This window comes from Gorilla gorilla, chromosome 7, assembly GCF_029281585.2.
Source record: "Gorilla gorilla gorilla isolate KB3781 chromosome 7, NHGRI_mGorGor1-v2.1_pri, whole genome shotgun sequence".
NCBI lineage: Eukaryota > Metazoa > Chordata > Mammalia > Primates > Hominidae > Gorilla > Gorilla gorilla.
In genome coordinates, this window is record NC_073231.2 from 54,505,362 (window position 1) to 54,524,038 (window position 18,677).

The following is an 18,677-nucleotide window of genomic DNA, read 5'->3' on the forward strand; positions in this document are numbered from 1 at the left end:
CAGGCCCAGTGAATCAGGACAATGATCTGAGTGGCCGCCCGGCACTATTGGCCCAGGGCTGCTATCATGGGTGTGTGGCAGGCAGAGCAGCCGCTGGAGACTAGAGGAAAAGATACCTCAAAAGGGGAAATGGAAAACGCCAAACATCCACGGTGCTATCTTGACAGTTTATACCTGGGACCGATCTTACCAGGTGGCTCATGCCTGTAATCCCAGCACTTTGGGAGGCCAAGGCAGGTGGATCAGTTGAGCCCAGGAGTTTGAGACCAGCCTGAGCAATATGGCGAAACCCTGTCTCTATAAAAAATCCAAAAAAAAAAAAAATTAGCCGGGCAGAGTGGCACGCACCTGTAGTCTCAGCTACTTGGGAGGCTGAGGTGGAAGGATTGCCTGAGCTGAGGAGGAAGAGGCTGCAGCGAGCTGAGATTGCACCACTGCACTCCAGCCTGGAGTCCAGACCTGTCAAAAAAAAAGAAAGAGAGAGAGAGCGAGAGAGAGACAGACAGACAGACAGAGAGAAAGGTGTTTTAACTCCCTAGAAGAAAATTGTCCTTCCATTAGATCAAGACTTATTTGTGCCTGAAGGCAGATAATATGGTTTGGCTCTGTGTCCCCATCCAAATCTCACCTTGAATTGTAATAATCCCCATGTGTCGTGGGAGGAACCCAGTGGGAGATAATTGAATCATGGGGCTGGGTCTTTCCTGTCCTGTTCTCTGATAGTTAATCTCAGCAGATATGATGGTTTTATAAAGGAGAGTTCTCCTGCACATACTGTCTTGCCTGCCACCATGTAGGATGTGCCTTTTCTTCTCCTTTGCCTTCCACTATGATTGTGAGGCCTCTCCAGCCATTGCAACATTGAGTCCATTAAACCTCTTTCCTTTATAAATTACCCAGTCTTGGATGTGTCTTTATTAGGAATTTTATAGTATATTAATCACAAATATCTGCAATATTTATAGATATTTTTGTGATTCTACAAATAAAAAAATCTTTTTAAAAAATAAAAAAGAAATTTTTTATTTGTAGAATAAAAATGCTCTTTATAAACCATATGAGCTGAGCCTTTCAATATTTAAGATGTTAACATTTTACCACTCAAACAGAAAAAAAGCCATAAGAATTTTAAATGTGCCTTGAAAAAAACCATAGAAAAATCACCAAAATATTATTTCCTGATATTTCCTAATAGATTCTTTTAAAGTATTTTTTTCATTGTCATGTGAATAGGAATAAAACAGAATTTTGGAAGCATGCTTAAGTAATTTGTAAAATCTGAATTCATAACAGGCAACTAAGCTAGGAAAACCAAAACTTCTTTTGCAGTAAGTCTCTTGATAAAAATTACAGCTTTAATGATCCTTAGAACACTAAATGAGAAAAGTCATGGAACTTCAACGGTACCTAATACTTTCTTTTGCTGGGCTATTCAATTTGTTGGCAAATGAAAGCTTTCCTTTCCTTTTCATTCTCCTCTGTGAATATAATTCTCCAGACAAGGTTCTCACAATCATTGTCCTGGTGATGTCACATCTTCCATGGCAACATTTTGCCAGTTTATTGTTAATAAGCTAAAGCAATTCTTGGTTTCTTTTTTTAAAAAAAAAAGATTACGTATCTACTTAAAATGTTAGATATCTATTTATTTTCACACAACATTGAATGAAATACTGCAGAAGGGGATAATTTAATGCGTGAGCATGGAATGAAATTTAGGTCAATCTGGGAAGGCCAGATAACATGCTAGAGATTTTAGAAATCAGTGCCAAGATTACGTAATGATAACACTCTCTCTTCTGGTCCTTCGCACTTGGGGTGCATGAACACTGGCTTCATGAAAAGTCACCTACAGAGGTAAACAGAAACTGTGGCTTTTGAAAGGAACAGATGCTAAATAACATTATTTTAAGAAAGAGGATGTGAAATTACGACTACGTAAAATAGATTTACCTAGTAACAAGACTGGAAAGTTATATGCAAAAATGAAAAAGAGTTGGAGTGCTTTGGGGTGAGATAGTGATTTTTTTTTCAAAAAAGTTTTTAATTTTGTTCTCTTGGCATCTCAATAACAGTTATTTGAAAATGGGTACATCATCGGGTTAGAAGGAGAGGCAAGGTAGTCTGTTTGCTGGCAGGGTGTGCCCTTGGCTGCAACATCTGGGCCCTGTGCCTTGGAAAACCTACAGGACAGTGACTTCACTCTCAAAGGAAGAATTAAATCTGAGAATTTATTTCAATAGCTCACTAGGAAGGAAGCAGTCACAGCAATAATTTTATAAGCTTAACGCCTCTCCCAAACTGCCTCAGAGATTCCTTTTTGCTTGGTAGCAGGAAGACTGAGTCTCCTCCCAGCCACAGCCACCTATAACAGATGCCGTAGGAGCCTTAATGCCAAGGTCTAGAGAACCATCTACAAACTTGGGGACTTTGTGAGACTTTGGTAAACCAATAAATGATCAATTACATTCATTAAAGATTAGAAAAGAGAAAACAGTACTGAAGAAGTAAAAATAGCATAATGCCACTTGACTAAAGTATTTGTATAATTTTGAATTTAAGAAATAATATAGTGTTATTTCATGTAAATGCATAATTGTATTAATCAACAGTAAAGCTTTAGGATGAGGAAACTATAAAGGAGTTTAAAACGTACTTCATGAATTAGTAGAAATTTGACGACAAAAAAGATTCAAAGTTGTGTTTGTAGTTTGCCTCTCAAGTCTTGTCTGTTTCTGGAATACTTCTGATGATTTTATCTCTTGTTAAGATGATAGACTTAGAGCAGCAACACCCTTGGATTTCCTCTCTTTCTCGTATTCTTTCTGTTTTGTCTTTCTCTTTCTGTCCTCCTGTTTTCCTTCCTTTCTTCCTTTTTTCCTCTCTGTCTATACATAATATCCTCCAAGTTATCTCTTCTCTGAGACGGCATAACATTAGGTTACCACTATGTGTATGTTAGTGGTTAAGATCTGCGACAGGGAGAAACTCTAATTAAAGCTGAGACCTCTCAGATGTGACTTTACCCTACCCTGTACAGACTCCGTCAGAGACCATATCTCCTAAGCCAGGATGCTAGATCAGGATTTCTTTACAAAACCACAAATAAGGGAAAATACATAGAAGAGTTTTGAGTCTCATATGAGAAAAATATTACACAAATAAAAGATCAGAATTTCTTTTAGCAGCCTTTGGGTTTTTTATATTAAACAATCTTTATTTGAAAAACAGTACTTAACAATCCTAATGCTATCTATCAAATTTCAATAAGAGCAATTTCAGCATCAACTAATGAATCATAGCTAAACAAGAGACTGATCACAAATGCTTTAAAGGTAGCAGCACCACCTGATGTTCTGCAGAGTCTCTGGGCATTCATGGCCTGGCTACAGGGAAAACAGAATCAACCCAGCAGGTGCTCTGGACCCAAGCCCTCACATTGTGACCCGCCTCCCTCCTGGGGAACCTGGGGGCCTACAGTCCCCCTGGTACTTCCAGGCCCCTGTGGGCTGCGGGCAGAGCCCCAGGAGCCAAAGGACCTCTCAGGAAAGGCTGGAAGTTAGCCTTGCAGTCAGCCAGCTTCCACCTGTTGCTGTCATTTTCTTTCTGGAGCACCTGGAGCATTCTCTCAGTGGCTGTGGTGGCCATGCAGCCCTCCCGGGCCATTTATCATGGAAGAACAACTCCCTCTGAAAGCTGGAAGTGTCTTTCTTCAATTCATGGGTCAGTCAGGTCTTGAGACATCTTCTTGTGGCAGTCATGGGTCTGACAGACATGGTTCAAGTTTCCCTGCACCTAGAAAAGTCTCTGGTCAAGGACTAGGAAGTAGGCGTCCTCCTCCCCCGTGGACTCCCACTGAGGCTCCATGAACCTGAAGTTTTTATTGTCTTCCCAGGAATATGGGTTTGACAAGCCAAATATTGGTCATAAACTATTTTAGCAATTTAGAAGTCACCACACCAATATATATTTAATTTGGATCATTTTATCTTTTCCATGATAAGTCATGGAATGCAGAACTTTTAATAACAAAAGCTTTAAGGACTTATGGGGATTAAGGCGCTCATCCTGGTTCTCCATGAGTCTACGTTTAACACTGGACTTTTGTCCTCTTGAATACCAGTTGTGTCTCCAATTAGGTGCATAGCACTGATAATTGATGGGTTATCATAGGTAATTTAAATTAGACCAGGGAGTTCATTCAAACTGTGTATCTAAACAATTTCAGTATTGGTTGATTTAGCATGAAAATCTGGCAAAATATTTTCTTCGTATTAAATTAATTTTTTTTCTGCTTGGGTTAGTAGTTTTATAAACCACTGAGTCTTTACATTAACGTTCCAGGAATTCTTACCCAGTCCAAATGATATGATTCTAAAGTTATCAGAAACCTGTATTTAAGAGTGCTTTTCAGAGTCCTTTCCACCCTTTCATGTACCTCCTTAAAGACACCGTATTCTAGAATTTTCTGTGCTTGTGAAGTTTTCAGAAACTGCATCAGAATTAAGCAATTAGCTATGGGAATGATTTTATTTATTTATTTTTATTGAGATGGAGTCTTGCTCTGTCGCCCAGGATGGAATGCAGTGGTGTGATCTTGGCTCACTGCAACCTCCGCTGTCTGGGTTCAAGCGATTCTTTGCCTCAGCCTCCTGTGTAGCTGGGATTACAGGTGCACACCACCACACCCAGCTAGTTTTTGTATTTTTAATAGAGACAGGGTTTCACTATGTTGGTCAGGCTTGTCTTGAACTCCTGACCTCGTGATCCACCCGCCTCGGCCTCCCAAAGTGCTGGAATTACAGGCGTGAGCCACTGCACCTAGCTCAGAATGACTTTAAATAGTCATAGTTAAAGACACAATTGACAAGGAAATTTTATTATCTCTGTGGTCTACAATAACTTAACCTAATAACCATAATAATTATTAATAGCATACATTCAGACATATTAGAATTTTAGAAATCCCATACAATTTTGAAACACGTTAATCATATTCATTAAAATATAAGCTGAAGAAGCTTAAACATTATTTTTTATTTGTCAATGCTTCCCATGTAAACTTAACATGCCAAATAATCCTCTTTACCTCTCTTTTGGATGCTTCAGGGACCCTCTGCAGCATCCTAAAGTTAGGGGTCAGAAAAGAATTTTGAAGCTAAAATTTGATTTTGGGAAGCCTGTCAAATATGTCAAAGGTTTAAAATACTTGACCAAAACAGGATCACAGGCCACCAAAAAACAAGTCATTTATTTAACCAAAGTGATTTTTAAAAACCAAAGGAGATTTTTAAAAACAAAAACCTGTACTCTTTGATAAAGGAGACTCAGTTTCCCAAACAGTCAAAAGACCTAAGACAGAATTTGTCTCTTCTTCTTTTCTCTCTCTTTTTTTTCCTTTTTGTGGTTTACTCAAAAGGTGAATGAAAATATTTTACTGTGTCTTATTAATACTACACAGAATTTTTATTCAATAGAGAAAACCAAGTTTTACATTTTTATTAGTGTATTATCACTATTAACACTAGTTTTAACAAAACATAAATAAATTGATCAAGTCTGTCATCTTTTAACAAGATTTCCATAATACTTTTATTTCATATTTTTCCCTTTCTATATTTATCTTGTTTTATCTATCCTTTTACTTCTTCAATTTGAAACCTTTAACTTTAAACCAGACAAGAGTTTTAACACACGTTTTTATGCCTTTATAATTTTCCTTACCAAATGCATATTTTGCTTTTGCTTATACATTATGTATACAGAATTGTTTCTCTCATATCTAGTAGTTTTTAACTCTTAGTAACCCTAATTTCTAGTGAAAACCCTAGAAAGTAATTTTGAATGGTTTTATATCAGTATTTGTAGATAAAAACCATTTTATAATTTTTTAGAAAAATAATATGGGAGGGGGGCAGGGGAGTGCTGGGTAGAGAAGGGCGGGGTCCCTGGCGAAGGCTCCATGCTCAAGCCTGTGCTCATGGACCTAAGTGAGGACAGGCACTCCTGTTTCCATGCACAAATGTTGCATTTTCCAAGACCACTCTGGCCCACCATGTCCCCCATCCTGTGCCTGTAAATACCCCGAGACCCTAGCAGACACACATACAAGCAGCTGGACATCAAGAGGAGCAGAGAAGTGAAAGAGCACACTGACAGGCACCAGCAGATGCCAGCAGGCCATAGACAGCAGAACAATGTGAAATTCAGCCAAGAGCAGTCGAGGGAGAGCCTGGTTGCTGAGCAGTCCCACTCCAGGGGAAAATGACCTTCCCACTCCATTCTGCTTCTGGATCCCCATCCATCTGCCGAGAGCTACTTCCACCCTTCAATAAAACCTCTCACTCATTCTCCAAGCCCACGTGTGATCTGATTTTTCTATACACAAGGGCAAGAACCCCAGGATACAGAAAGCCCTCTGTCCTTGCAATAAGGCAGAGGGTCTAATTGAGCTGATTAACACAAGCCACAGGCAGACGGCAAAACTGAAAGAGCACCCTATAACTCACACACACTGGGGCTTTGGGAGCTGTAAACACTCAACCCTAGATGCTGCCATGGGGTTGGAGCCCCAAAACACTCCCACAACCTGCCCATCTGCATGCTCTTCCTAGAGGTTTGAGCTCTGGGGCACTGAAGAAGCAAGCCACTCCCTCTGCCACAGGGGGTAAGGAAACTCCTGTTTCAATAGTTCTTCGAAGTATTGTTTATTAACAGATCTAAATATATCTAGCTTTTCTAAACCATATAAAAATAATATGTCAAGGTATATAGACTTAAACTCATTTAATAATTCATATTTCAGTATCTTTACCTACAAATTATTCAGATAGTTTATGATTATGTATTATTTAATTTAATATATCATGACTCTACGATTTTAAATTACTGAAAAGAATTTTGAAATTATGACACAGTTAGCTTCCCTAATGTCTTCCCCCAGCAGTTCTAGGTCCCAAGTAGCCGTGTGGCACCCAAGAGGATTATGAAGGTCAGGGCCTGTCTGAGTCCATTAGGACAGAAGACAGAGCTGTGAAGACTATACCTGTGTTACAGAAAAGGGGTCCTGATCCAGACCCCAAGAGAGGGTTCTTGGATCTTGCAATTCCACAGAGCAAAGCAAAAGCAAGTTTATTAAGAAAGTAAAGGAATAAAAGAATGGCTATTCCATAGACAGAAAAGCACCCAGGGCTGCTGGTTGCTCATTTTTATGGTTATTTCTTGATGATACGCTAACAAAGAGGTGGATTATTCATGCCTTCCCTTTTTAGACCATAGAGGGTAACTCCTTGACATTGCCCTGGCATTTGTAAACTGTCAGGGCACTGGTGGGAGTGTAGCAGTAGGATGATCAGAGGTCACTGTCTTCACCGTCTTGATTTTGTGAGTTTTGGCCAGCTTCTTTACTGCAGCCTGTTTTATCAACAAGGTGTTTATGACCTGTATCTCGTGCTGACCTCCTATCTCATCCTATGACTTAGAATGCCTTAACTGTCTGGGAATGCAGCCCAGTAGGTCTCAGCCTCATTTTACCCAGCCCCTATTTAAGATGGAGTTGCTATAGTTCACAGGCCTTTGACATCTGATGGATCCAACTCCTCCCAAAATAGCCAGAAGGCAAAACAGAGGAAAGCAGGGAAGAAGGGGTCACATTGGGCTTGATTCTGGCTTGTAGCTGCTGGTCTAGGCAGTAAGAATATGTCTTCAGACCTCACTGTGGTCACTATCTAGACCCCTGAATCCAGAGACTCTTTATTTTTTTATTTTTTATTTTTCTGAGACAGAGTCTCACTCTGTCACCCAGGCTGGAGTGCAGTGGCACAATCTCAGCTCACTGCAAGCTCCGCCTCCTGGGTTGACGCCATTCTCCTGCCTCAGCCTCCTGAGTAGCTGGGACTACAGGCGCCCAACACCACGCCCGGCTAATTTTTTGTATTTTTTTTTAGTAGAGACGGGGTTTCGCCATGTTGGCCCAGATGGCCTTGATCTCATGGCCTCGATCTCCTGACCTCGTGATCTGCCTGCCTCGGCCTCCCAAAGTGCTGGGATTATAGGCATGAGCCACTGCACCCGACCTTCAGAGACTCTTAAACCAAAGGCATAAGTTCTCAGTCAAATCAAGCAAGTATCTAATTATATTTAACTGATAATTTTGAAACCGCTTTTATTTTACCAACAATTTAAAAACTAGGTTTATTTACCAAATATCACATACCCATTACACATATGGACATACAAACACATAGAAGCAGATCTTATAGCTGTCATAAAGGATTTTCATTTGCCGGCTTTTAAATAATTTTTCTTTTCCTCATTTGGTCTTGTCAATCTTAACAATTATAGATTTCATTGCCCTAAGCCGTTGTTAATTAGGCAACAAATTAGCATTTCTAAAAGGACAACTCTTACGTGGAACAAAAAAATTATGTTTTATAAGCATAGAGCTAAGATTTTAGGCCTAAATATTGCATCATTATTTGCTCAAACCAAGGGGAAAAAAAACCACTCAAAAGTTCACTTAGGACAGGATGGCCAGAAAAGCACGTTAAAGAAGGGTGTGACTTCTTATGTAAATTTAAAAGAATGTGGTAAGAATTTCAAATGTACATAGGCAGACATCCTTAGAAGTGGAGATTTCCTTTATAGGTGTAAATTTCTTTTAGAAAAGAGATTCAAGGTAGCCAATTAAATTCCAAAAAGGTGTATTTTGCTTTAATAGGGTATTCTTAATTTAGCTACTGTGTTTTAGCTAAAATTGCTGAGTTCAGGCTAATAGGTGGAGCCCGTTAAGAAACAGGGCCAATAAAGCACTGGATGCCTGGACTCAGCATGGATAGATCTAAAAAAGAAACAAGCCTATTTTACTTGAGGCCTACCTTTTATAAACACCTTATCTAGGATAGCTTTCTTTCCACCTTTGAGGCAGGATAGTAACCAAGACAAAAGGTTAGCAGACTTAATTTTTTAAATCATTTAGCCACTTAAGCTTTGTATTTGCTATTTATAAATTTTTAAATAAAAATGTTGAAATCTTTTTAGAAGCTTCTGCATATCAATAGGCATCCCAAGATGAGACTCACTGGGAGCCTTTGTTTTCAAATGCAATTCAGTGCAGTGCTGTTCATTTGGAACATTTCACTGCACCTTTAGTAAGATGTTGCCATTTCTGTAAGACTTTGCAGCTTCTGGGGCCTAATACTTATGCACGGATAAGCTGGAAGAAACTCAGTTCTTCAGAAATTAAGGATCCCATTTTTACCTCAAATATTGGCTTTGGCTCTCAGGTTTCCTGGATCAACTTAGCCAATGATTTTTTTCCAACCTAAGCATGCAAGAAAAATGAAACAAAGAGGTAGAACACAAAAATCCCTGCAAATTTCCAAAAGCCAAATGTTACATCCCCTGCAATATTGCCATTTACTAAGTTTCTTTCTGACTCAGTCAGAAGTAAGAGGACTTTAAATGGATCCAAGCCAGTTCATTACCAGATGAAATCCAATCCTGGCCTCAGTCCAGTTTCTGGGACTTTCAAACCCCACTTGGATCAGAAATTCGCTCAGAGAAACTGGGAGAGCTTAAAACAGAAATCCATGGAGATTCAGAATCCGAGAGAAGACTTACCATGATCCCCAGCTGCCCCGAGAGAGCAATGGACACAATGGGCCTGGCGGGTACCTTGCTTGGTCACTCAGTGCTTCAGGGGATCATTTGAAGCTCTATTTCAGATCCCACTTCTGATGCCATCTGTTAAAAACTTTAGCCGAATTAAATTTAAAAGAGTTTAATTGAGCAAAAAACAATTTGTAAGCGGGCAGTCTCCCAAGCCAGAATAGGGATGCCAGTGTAGAGACTCCAGTGCAGCCACACGGGAGAAGATTTATGGACAGAAAAAAGAAAGTGATGTACAGAAAATGAAAGTGAGGGACAGAAACAGCCAGATTGGTTACCGCTTAGCGTTTGCCTTATTTGAACACAGTTTGAACAGTTGGTCACCTTTGAATGTCCAAACTTGGTGATTGGCCCAATAGTAGACTACAGTCTGTATACAAATCCATTTAGGTTATAGTTCGCAATGTACAGAGAAACCTTTAGGGCAAAGTTAAAATATGTCAGGAGACAGCTTTAGGCTAAACTTGATTTAAAAACCCCTTAGGAAAGTCCTTGAAAATAAGTCATTTGTGGCTTATTTTAGAAACAAAAACAAAAATGCAATGTCTATGCACATTATAGTCAACAGATTATCTTTTCCAGAATTATCTTACTGTAACATGAAGTATCCTAACCTTTGATGAGTAAAAATTTGCTTTTCCTTGGGATAACTACTTCTATAAGGTTTGTTAATAAAAGGGACAATTTCAATAGCTTTTAATTTTCTACTAAAAAAATAATTTTATGGCATTGAACATCATTTCAAAAGCAAGGCCAGGCACAGTGGCTCACGTCTGTAAACCTAGCACTTTGGGAAACCAAGGCAGGAGGACCACTTGAGCCCAGGAGTTCGAGACCAGCCTGGACAACATGGTAAAACCCTGTCTCTCCAAAGAATAAAAAAAAAAAATTAATAACCAGGCATGGTGGCACACACCTGATCCCAGCTACATGGGAGGTTAAGGCCGGAGGATCAGTTGAGCACAAAAGGTCAAGGCTGCAGTGAGCCATGATCATACCACTGAGTTCCAGCCTGGGTGACAGAGTGAGACCTTGCCTCAAACAAACAAAAAAAGAAAGAAGCCCAGGTTATTTAAAATACTACTTCTAACGAGTAATTTTTTTTAATGAAATATCAGCCAGAAATATCTTAACTGAACAAAATGTCAATGAAATCGGAAAAGTAAATCTCATAAAATCAAAAACAAAATGCATTTTAGAAGCAGAGAACAGAAACAATAACTTTCTTTTTTCCTACCAAAACTAAACCAAAACAAAATCCTCTTTGAGGGAAACTTTATGTTGAAGGTGCAAGGCTCTTGTATCAGTTCAAACTCTGAGAGCGCACCAACAGACAACACCAGGCGGTGTGGAGCAACATGCTGTTTTAATAAGCACCTAGGTGCAGATGGCCTGAGGCCTAAAATGGCGTCAGCCCCAAATGAGGATGGGGCAGGGGTTTTATAGTCCTCTGTAAACAGGAAGCATTCCAGTCTGACATGACTTCTACGTAGTACCCAGACAGCCTCCCTCTCGATCTTCAGGGGGTATGTATCTTCTGGCCAGCTCTCTTCCTGCTTCTGCTATCTTGCTGATGCATGCTGCTGATGCAAGTGGCCTTGTGCTTTGGGACTGGGCCTGAGGAGGGAGGAGTTATTCATTCCCTTAAGCTTTCAGGCCCTGGGGAGAGTCTTTCATTCCTATTTGGTTATAGAAAAACGAAAAGGGACAACTTTCTCCATAACTACTTCATGCTGACATAGGGGTGGCATGGGTATCTTGGAAAAAGAAAAACTTAATTTTGGGGTATTCTTGAGAGATGGGTTGGTATCCATCACATCGCTGTAGCAGGAGCATCGTCTGGATTGTTTGGCCGCTAACTATAGTTTCCACAAGAGTTTAATGGCTTTTATTATCAGTGGGATAACACAGGGGAGAAATAGGAGGAACCCAGTGATGAAGATTACTATCCCTACTAGCGTTTTAAGTCCTCTTAAATTAGAGAAGCATCCTCCTAGAAGGTTTGTCGGGTCCCATCCCTTCCAGGTTTGGACTGGTACATGGGCTACTTTTCTGATGTTTGAAGTGATTTCTAGAACCGCTTTTCCGTTATCATCTATGTTAAGACAACAATTGGAGATATTAAACTTGCCACAGACCTCACCCTCTTCTGCTAATAAGTAGTCTAGTGCTAGCCTGTTTTGATAAATTGCTGCATGCATTTGGTTTTGTTGTTGCATAAGCATTTCCAGGGCTGAGGTGGTTTGGTTAGTGATTATCTCTAGAACCATCTGTAGTCTAATTATTCTATTTAGCATGTATATGGGAGTGCGATAACCCCACGAACCATCCTCAGCTCAAGTGGCAGGACCATAATGTTTGATGATCCGTTGTGGAGGCCATTCATCCTGTTGCCATCTTTGGCTTCCTCCTACCTTTAAGTATTGTTTTTTTTGTTTGTTTGTTTAGGTTATTATATACAGGGACTCTGAGGGTGTTGTCCGCTGTTAATGTTTTGGAGGAAGGAGTAGCCTTGGGGGTGAGCTTGACCCTGGTGCAATGGATCCAGTGGGGGAGTCCTTGGACTCTTGCTACAGTTGGCATACTGAGTATCACAGCATAGGGGCCTGTCCACTTCAGTTGTAGGTTTTTGTGAGGGTCGAATTTGCAGATAAACACTTCTGTGCCTGCAAGACAGTTATGTTGAGAGGACAAGGAGGTGTTGACAGGGAGGGGCATGGCCTCATTTGCTGCTTCACGAATGAAAGACCGTGTCTGGATTAAGAAGGGGAGGTAATTCTCGAGTGGCTCAGAGTCTGGTAAGGGTGGAGGCTCCAAGATAAAAGTTCAGCCATACATTATTTCAAAGGGACTATAAAAAGAGGGTGCCTTTGGTGTTGCATGGAGTCTCATGAGGGCGAAAAGGAGTTTTTTTGTCCATGACTGGTAAGTTTCTAGAGCCAGCTTGGTGAGTTGGGCTTTAAGGACAGAGTTAATTTTTTCAACTTTGCCTGAAGATTGAGGCCTGTAGGGTGTGTGGAGAACCCATTTTATACCTAATGATGTAGGGACACCTTGAGTAATTTGACTGATGAAGGCGGGCCCGTTATCAGACTGGATGGATGTTTGGAGTCCAAAGTGGGGAAGTATATGCATGGTGAGAGTTTGTGTGACGACATTTGCACCTTCTGAAGTTGTTGGGAACACTTCTACCACCCAGAGAAAGTACAGACAAAGACTAGAAGATAGCGGAGCCATTTATTGGGCAGGATGTGAGTGAAGTCTACTTGCCAGTCTTGCCCAGATACCTGGCCCCGGGCTTGGTGGGTAGGAAAAGGCCGTGGCCAGAGGGAGACCTGGGGTGACACTGAATGGCAGATAGAGCAGGACTGGGTGATTTCTCGAACACGGCTGGAAAGGTGAGGACAAGTGACAATAGGGTGGAGAAGTTGTAAGAGAGGTTTGTAACCAACATGAAAAGAGTTGTGGAGACTTTGGAGAATAGGGATTGTTTGAGAGTGAGGAAGAACAAAGTGCCCTTCCTTGACATACCATGGTCTTTGCTTTTGAAGGTTTGGGGCTCAGAAGTCCTCCTTTTCTTCTGAGGAGTAAAGAGGCGAGAACAAGGACAGGGACAGAAACTGGCCTTGCACAGGTTGTAGGGCTAATTGTTTGGCTACCTGATCTGCTAGTGCATTTCCAGCTGATATAGGATTGTCTGGGGTTTGGTGGCCCCTGCAATGAATGATGGCAACTTTCTGTGGGAGCCTGGTAGCTTGAAGGAGTTTGTTGATGAGAGAGCCATTTATGACAGGAGTGTTTTTGCAGTTAGGGAACCTCATTCTTTCCAGATGGATGAGTGTGAGAGCACTGTGTGGAAAGCATAATGAGAATTTGAATATATGTTGATCTGTTGTCCGGCTGCTAGAGTGAGAGCTCAAGTGAGGGTGATGAGTTCAGCTTTTTTGGGAGGTGGTGCCTAGGAGGAGCAGATTGGCTTCAATAGTGTGCATGGGGGTGACACTATAGTACAGCCAGCATGCCAGCATCCTTGATGTAGGAAGGAGCTGCCATCTACAAACCAAGTAAAGGAGGCATCTGGAAGGGGTTAATCTGTTAGGTTTGGAAAATGATAAGAAAGGTTTGAACAGTGTTCACACAGAAGTGTATAGGGTCTTGGGTGGTTGTAGCTTCAGGTAAGAGCATGGCCGGGTTTAGATGGGAACTGGTTAGCATGGTGATATGGGGAGTTTCTATGAGTAGAGCATACAGTTGGAGGAGCTGTGGGGCAGAGATGAGACTTAGTACACTGTGGTGAGCTAGCATGTCCTTGATGTTATGGGTTGAATAAACTGTTAGGTTGGCATGGAGGGATGGTTTTAGGCTTTCAAGGGTGAGGACAGCAGCAGCCACCAATGCTCGGAGGCAGGCAGGCCATCCAAGAACTGTGACTTCAAGCTATTTGGAGAGGTAGGCCATAACCTGGAGGGTGGGTCCCTTAGACTGTGTTAGAACACCTAGTGCAACTCCACGCCATTCGTTGGTATAAGGGGAGAAAGGTTTGGTGAGGTCTAGGAGAGTGAGGATGGGAGCTGAGGTGACAGCCTTCTGGAGTAGATGGAAAGGTTGGGTAATAGGCTGTGCAGGGTTTGAAGGCTCATGGAGAGGGCCTTTGGTGGCTTGGTATGATAGTTTCGCAAGTAGAGTGAAGGAGGGGACCCAGAGCCTAAAATATCCCACCAGTCCTAGAAAGGAGAGAATTTTTTGCTTAGTCTTGCAGAGATGGGAGGGATTGGAGGAGAGATATGTGGTCAGTTGTGAGCCCTCAGGTTTGTGGGGTAAGAGCTAGGCCTAGATAGGTGACTGAGGGGGTGCATATTTGTGCCTTTCTTAGGGGAGACCCAATACCCCCGTTCTGCCAAGAAGTTTAAAAGAGAGATAGTAAGGGCATTGCAGTCTCTTTGAAAGGGGCTACACAGGAGCAGATCATCAACATATTGAAGGAGAGTGGACAGTTTCAGGGATAAGGTACAGAGGTCATGAGCAAGGGCCTGTCTGAAAAGATGGGGGCTGTCTCTAAAACCTTGAGGTAGTATGAACCAGGTAAGGTGACATGAAAGGTGGGTGTCAATGTTTTCCCATGTAAAGGCAAAGAGGTTTTGGGAATCAGGGTGTAAAGGAATTATGAAAAAAAGCATCCTTTAAGTTTAGAACAGAAAAATGGGTGGTATTGGAGGGAATTGCAGAAAGTAAAATATATGGGTTAGGAACTACTGGACATACTGGGAGTACAGCTTGGTTAATGAGCCTGAGGTCCTGGACTAAGTGATAAGTTCCATCTGGCTTTTTGACAGATAGAATTGGTGTGTTAAAAGGGGAGTCTGTCAGGTAGAGTAGGTGACTGGTGAGGAGGCGAGAAATGATAGGATTTAGGCCTATGAGAGTTGCTTGGGGGATGGGATACTGCTTCTGTGATAGGAACTGGGTGGGCTCTTTAAGGGTAATACGGACGGAGGTGTGGTGTTCTGTGACTGAGGGTGTGGAAGTATTGCAAACAGCAGGGTTAACTATGGATGGGGGATAAGGAAAGGTTCCATGTTTTAAGGTGGGAGGTTGGAGGAATAGAAGAAAGTTGGAAGCCCTGGAGAGGTCTGGGTTGATGCGTTGGGTACTATGGGGAACGTGGAAGTGGAGAACAGTGTGGAGTTTTGAAAGAATGTCTCTGCCTAGGAGCAAAGTTGGGCAGGAGGGCAGGACTAAGAAAGAGTGAGTGAAGGAAAGGTGTGCAGGGAGAAGAAAAGTGGAGGACGGGCTCGGAGTTTGGAGACTTGTCCATCAACTCCCACAACAGAGACTTGGGAGGACTGGGTGGGTCCTGAAAAATTAGGTAAAGCAGAGTAGGTTGCCAGGGTATTAATTTAAAAAGACATACTGGCCTACCTGCCACCATCAGGGTTACCCTTGGCTCAGAGGAAGAGATGGTAGTTGCTGGGGCGTCCGTTCCAGGGCACCGTCAGTCTTCAGTGGCAAGGCTGATGAGATCTGAGTAGGAGGATTTGGCTGGCTCAGGAAGGGATGGGGGCGGTCCTTGTGGGGGCCACCCACAGTCTGACTTCCAGTGGGGTCTTCTGTAGAGGGGGCACGGCCTGGTGGGCTTACCTGGGTTTGGGCATTGTCTGGACCAGTGGCCTTCACTGCCACACTTGAAACAGGCGCCAGGTGGAGGTGAATGTCTAGGAGGCTTCTGTGTAGAGCTGCAGCCCTGTGAGCCTGCAGGGCCCCTGATGGCGGAGGCAAGCATTTGAAACTCTGCCTGTTTTTGCCTTTTGCTTTCTTCATCATGATTGTTGAAGACTTTGAAGGCTAAATTAAGAAGGTCTCATTGTGGGGTTTGAGGGCGGTCGTCAAGCTTCTGAAGCTTGCGCCGAATATTGGGAATGGATTGGGAGATGAACCGAAGGTTTAAGGTAGTGGTTCCTTCTGGGCTGGCTGGCTCTAGGTTGGTATACTTTCTCATGGCTTCAGTTAAATGAGAGAGAAAAAGGGCTGGGTTCTCGTCGGGACCTTGGGTGATTTCTGAAAGTTTTTCATAGTTGACTGCTTTAGGGCACCCTTTTTGAGTCCTGCAAGGAGACACACAATCATGTGGTCTTGATGGTGGTGTCCAGGGGACCCGTCTTGATAATCCCAGTGGGGGTCCTGGTTAGGGACTTCCTCTGCACCAGTAGGCTGGGCAGGAGCTTGGTGATGAATTGTATCAGCATGTGCCTGAGCTAGGGTCCAGATACGGTCCTGGTCTTCTGGGGTGAGGGTGGAAGAGAGGATAACGTAGAGGTCATGCCAAGTTTGTTCATAAGACTGGGTGAGGTATTGAAACTCTCTAATATAACAGGTAGGGTCTTCTGGAAATGAACCAAGTCTTTTGTTAATTTGAGAGAAATCAGTGAGGGAGAAGGGAACATGAACGCTGACAATACCGTCAGTTCCTGCTACTTCCTGAAGGGGGCACTCTAGCACAGATGCTGAAGTAAGGGTGGGGCATGGGCCAAAGATGGCGCCTGAGCGAGTATGGGCAGGAGAGAAGGAAGAACATGGAAGTGGTTCCTGCTGAGGGTTTGAAGGGGGAAGAGGGTTTGAGTTAACAGGCAGTGGAGGATGGATAGGGGCGTAAGGTGGCAGGATGGGTTTACAAGCCTTAGGAGAGGGCGGTGGGGGAGGAGAATGGGTACAGGCAATACTAGAATTGTCCTGAAGAGGGGACAGTGTAGGAAAAGAAGTTAATACTGCTTACTGGGAAGATGGCGGCTGGGTAGATGGTGGCTGAGAAGATCACAGCTGAGAAGATAAAGAGGAGGCTTGGATTAAAAAAGACGGTTGAGAGGGAGAGGTAGGGGCTGGGAGAGGTGGACAGCAGTCTACTGGATCTAATGAGGAAAAAGAGGTGGGGTGGGGAGGAGAAAGGTGATCTGCGCAGCGAGAATGGAGAAGGATTTGAATAGGTGAGCAATAATTGCAGAGGTCGGGTTGTGATCTGAGTGCAAAAAGGCCTGGACATAAGGAATTTCTCCCCATTTTTCCAGTCGTCAACAATAATTGCCTAAGTCAGTTAAAATTATAAAGTTGAATGTTCCATTTGCGAACCATTTGGACCCGTACTGTGGCCAGACTGAACTGCAAAAAAAGACAAGGCGCTTAGGGTGGATATCTTGCCTGAGGCCTAAGGTTTGCAGGTTTTTATGAGGCAACCTAGAGGGCTGTCCTTTGGAATAGAAGACTGGGAATTTCCCATAGCCGGGGTAGGCTCCAGAGAACAGGAAAAAGGAGGCCGTCCTGGACAGCCAGAGGGAGACAATAAAAGGAGCGATTGTCACTGCTGCCTTTTTCGTTGCCGGAATGGGATCAAATGGCTTAGAGGCGTCCCCTAAGACCAGATGATCAGCGAGTGCCTGGCACACTCTGGAGTCTTCTTGGACCAACGTTGGATTTTTGGACCAGAGAAACCAGTAGGTGGTATCAGTGACCGATGTGCATGCACAGAGAGGCCCGCTGGAGGCTGCAGAGCTTCCTTTGTCTGGCTGCTATGGCCTGCTCTCCCAGGTGAAGGGGTAGGTCCCTGGGGGACATGGACCAAAGCCCCTACTGAGTTTCGGCACCAGATGAAAGGCTCTTGTATTGGTTCAAACCCTGAAAGCCCACCAACAGACAACACGAGGGGGTGTGGAGCAACACGCTGTTTTAATAAGTGCCTAGGTGAAGATGGGCTGAGACCTAAAATGGCGTCAGCCCCAAATGAGGATGGGGCAGGGATTTTATAGTCCTCTGTAAACAGGAAGTGTCCCAGTCTGATGTGACTGCTGCATAGTACTCAGATGGCCTCCCCCTCGATCTTCAGGGGTATGTGTCTTCTGGCCAGCTCTCTTCCTGCTTCTACTATCTTACTGATGCACACTGCTGGTACAAGTGGCCTTGTGCCTTGGGACTGGGCCTGAGGAGGGAGGAGTTATTCATTCCCGTAAGCTTTCAGGCTCCGGGGAGAATCTTTCAGAAGGCCACTAAAACCTGGGTCTGGCAAATCAGCAGTTGGAATGAACTTCCACGGGTAGAGAGGGAATTTCTCTTGAGAATTTTGCTGTGCCATTTCTAGAAGTTTCCATTTTGAAAGGCAGCGTCTACAGCATAACAATCTTCATTGCTTTGCCGGAATTTAAGGTTAAAGGTGATGATTCGCCATAATCACTTTAACGACTCTTATCAGTAATACAACAATTCTTTCCTTGAAGAAAAAAAAAAGTTTGGTTTGTAACACAGGCCTTATGGGTTTCTTATGGTCATAATTGGATTCTAAAATGTCAAAATATGGTAGCCGGATATGTTGCTACTATTATTTAGAATGCTGATATAAACACTTTTTATAAAATGTCTTTCAGCCCAATACCACCTTTGAAGTTATTTTCTTGAGGTTTATTCTCCAGTGTAAAATGACTGGGTCAAAACAATATAAATATCAATAGTTACTATTAATTGTGTTC

General features: G+C 42.7%; 1 pseudogene; it reads right to left on the minus strand.

Annotated features, from left to right (window-relative positions):
• Positions 1-15,603: 15,603 nt before the first annotated feature.
• Positions 15,604-18,156, minus strand: LOC129524012 (transcription factor NF-E4-like; annotated as a pseudogene).
• Between the last annotated feature and the right edge of the window lie 521 nt (positions 18,157-18,677).